Source organism: Kryptolebias marmoratus, linkage group LG14 (assembly GCF_001649575.2).
Source record: "Kryptolebias marmoratus isolate JLee-2015 linkage group LG14, ASM164957v2, whole genome shotgun sequence".
Classification (NCBI taxonomy): domain Eukaryota; kingdom Metazoa; phylum Chordata; class Actinopteri; order Cyprinodontiformes; family Rivulidae; genus Kryptolebias; species Kryptolebias marmoratus.
In genome coordinates this window covers 7192971-7196755 of record NC_051443.1, presented here as the reverse complement: position 1 = coordinate 7196755, position 3785 = coordinate 7192971, and positions in this window count along the sequence as shown.

Below are 3785 nucleotides of genomic sequence, written 5' to 3'. Positions count from 1 at the left end.
TTGTCTCATGACAAAAAGGTCACAGGTTTGAATTTAGGCAGTAGCTTTCTGTGTGAAGATATTATGTTCTCCTTATGAAGTACATAGTAGGTTATTTTTATGAATAGTGTTGTCTGTCTCATATGTCACTGTGATAAACAGACACCCTGTTCAGGGTGTACCCTGCTTTATCTCTTGGTGTGACCCTTAAGAGGAAAAAGTGAGTGTTAAAAACTGAGGAATAATGTCTGACTATATAAAACTCACAGTGTGCTGGATTTTTTTTGTTTTTTTAATAAACCATCTTATATTTGTCATGTTGGATGGAGATGACGGAGACAAACCCAGTGCGCAGACTCATTTTAAAAAGAAACTAATTTATTAAACTAAAGAACAAACAAAAATAAAAAGCTGACATGGCAGCAAACAAATAAAAACATTAACTAAATAATAACAAAGACAGGAACATAGGACAAGGAGCGAAGGAAAACAGGAATGGGCACGGAGACGCAAACCAGGACAGAAGACATAATGAACCAGCTGAGTATTGACAGAATTGACCGGGTTTTAAAGTACTGAGGATAATCAGGTAAGTGGGAACAGGTGACAAAATGACCAAACTTGGACAGGTGTAAGTGGGCGTGGCAGGAAGACAGAGAGAGATGGACTGAGGAGGGAGGTGAAAGTGAAAACACGAAACGAGACAGAAACTAAACACAAACCAGCAAACTAAATAAGAATAAAACAAATCCAAAACACAGGAAAAAAAAAACAAATCCCCACAATATTATCCTGAAAATTTGAAATATTTGTATCTGTGAAGGTAATGTAAGTTTCCAAGGTAAAAATGCAATTAAAAATTTGGTCAGATACCCTATGCCAATCCATGACTGCACCAATAAACTTCTAACTTTAAGCACTGGGCATTTGTCCTTCTTAAATTTTACCATTTTGATATTTTATAATATGTATTACTGTTCTATTTTAACACTACACTCTACAGTACTTAAAAAAACACTTAGTTCCAATTAACATGCGGTGTAAAAATAGATCAAGATCTTCACAATAATGTTCCTCCACAAATTTAGCTTTCTAGTTTTTGGTTTGTATATGTTAGCAAACCTTGCTGGTCATTGACTAAATAGGCAGCCTTTAGAATGTACCCAACATTGATGGATGACTTAATATTTTTAACCTTTTTTGTTTCTGTGTAGATAAAATTAACATAATCCAAGAACTGACTGTGCCTGCTACTCTCCAAGGCCCCATACTGAGCCAGTCTATCTTCTGTCCCACTGGACCGATTCCTTCTCATCACTGAGTGATGATTGATTCTGTTTAATACACCTATTCTGTCATGTTTCATTGACATTGAAATTACCAAATTACCTAAAAAGACATTAGCATAATTACATAATCTTTTCATGCTATTAGGAAACAGTTCTTCTGGTTAAGCTATGTTCCAGAATCCTTTAAAATGACTTTAGCTCAACCTTTTAAATGAAGCCGCTTCAAAACTTTTTATGGCTCCCCCCACTATGATCCTAAGGGTAAACCCCAATGTGTCTCTTCACAACATTGGCAGGACTGGTCCTCTACCCTCAACACCACTATAAGAGAACACAATGGTCATCGATGGCAATGCAGAGCCAAGATTCATCTCCAAACATGATACAATTTCACTCATTTTCAGTCTAGGCCTCCTAGTTTCGGCACCACTCCAAACACAGCAACCTCTGCTCTGGTGTTAATGGCAGTGAGACACGAAACTTGTAATCCAACTGATACCAGTCACTGAGACATGGAGCAGGAAGATACAGAGTGTTTTAAAGAGTCCAACACCTGTGTCTGGATGGCAGGAGCAGATATCGTGGAGTTTTGTGATGCTTAGTGCACAATGTGAGGATCCTCCTTTGGTGTTGTCTGCCTTGAGGGACAGAACCTTCAGGATGTGTGCGGGTTCCCTCTTCTACCAATTGGTTCCAACATCAACTGTAGCATCTGAATCCCGCTGTCTGATAACACTATTGCTCTACTCATGATGCCACCACTAATGACACTAATTCCTTGTAAATTAAATGATTTACAGACCCAACACTGGTCTGAATGTAGACCAGACTGAGTCCAAATCAGACAATTCCTTTGGGGTAACTAACTTTTTTTGTGTGTAAACAGTCTGTTTGATATAAATGACATTTACGCTAAAGACAAACACCTCCATCAGAAACTGAACAGTAAAACAATCGAAAACACTGAACCCATCACTCTGACCAATGGCTACAAACTGAGGGTACTGGTGCGACACAGATGACAGGGGCTTTGAGAAGGCTTCTCATCACAGAGATTATTGATTCACATTTGGACACATACAAAAAGAACAGACATTTTGTGGATTATCAGATCTCTGTGTGAGGATGAAGCTCATCAAACAGAGCTGTTTCACAGAGAGGCAGTTTGTTCATCATGTAGATAAGTCAAAGCATCAAAAAATACCAAAAACTCTTTAAAAAGCTCACTCCCCTCTCTGTAAACTGAGTTTCTTTAGTAAACAGTGCTTATTTAAGTAAAAAGATAAGTTGTGACTCTTTACATATAAAATATCTTGGCTGGGAAGATTAACTTGTTCACCTTCAAACTTTCTCAAAACATTTTCAGAAGAGCTTATAAAAGCTGTTTTTTCTTATCATTTCTTCTTTATCTGAGTGAATTTTTTAGCTTAACCCGAGGGTAGCACACTCATTATATTCCTTTCACATGTGAGGAGTGAATTCATTTTATTTCATTATGCATGTTCTCCACAGGGCACCTGGTCTGACCACAGGTTGGGAGTTTTATGAGAGCTAAGCTAATGATACAAATCTCAGCCGTACCTTGACCCAACAAATTCATCTATTGAACCTGGAAGTCAAGCTGACAGAAGCATTTAAGGTGTCTGAAAATTTCTTTGATTGCATTCAAAATTAAAGTCAGATTCAATTTTTTTTCCAAAGTCCAGATCCCTAAAATCCTTCTAAACGTTACTTTAAAAAAAATAGTATTTCAGAATATAAACTAAAATTAAAAGTCCAAAACAGATTTCAAATTTCTTTTATTATCTTTTTCCACATTTTTTTCTTCAACAAGGCCATAAATGATCTGACTGTGGATTTAATTAGTATTATAGCCTTATTTTCCTGCTCAGTCCTTCAGATGTGATGAGTGTTACAGATCACAGGACTGAAAGTTTAGTTGTTGCTTTAGTTGTTATTCATCTCACAAGGTAAACGTGTCATTCAGGGTGTTGAATCAGCAAACTCACAGGGCTGTTTTATGTCAAAATATTCTATTTACAGTGTTTGGGACCTTGAGATACACTGTTCACATTTGTGATGCTTTATTTTAGTAATAGTTGTAGAATAGTTATTGCCTGCTGACATGAACAGCAGGCAATAATGTAATCACTTATGTCTGTGTGTGTTCATCTGTTAGCAAAATATTGATATTAATTATAATAATAAAATAATAATAATAATTTTATTGAAACCTTTATAAAGTAATCACTGAATAAAAATCTAAAACTGATGAACTTCTGGAGTCAATTCAATTCAAGATGGCTAATTGACCTTAGCAAACACAAAAATGATGATAAGTCAGTCAATTTTTCAGATACTGATCTGAAGTTTTGTATTGTAATAGCTGAGAGTCATCACCATCACATACTCTGAGTGCCAACAAATCATTGAGATCTTTGTTGAAAGCCTTTGGTTGTAAAATGGTGTATGAAATGTATTCCTTTAAGAAATGGTTCTTTAAATTTTGTTTCTGTT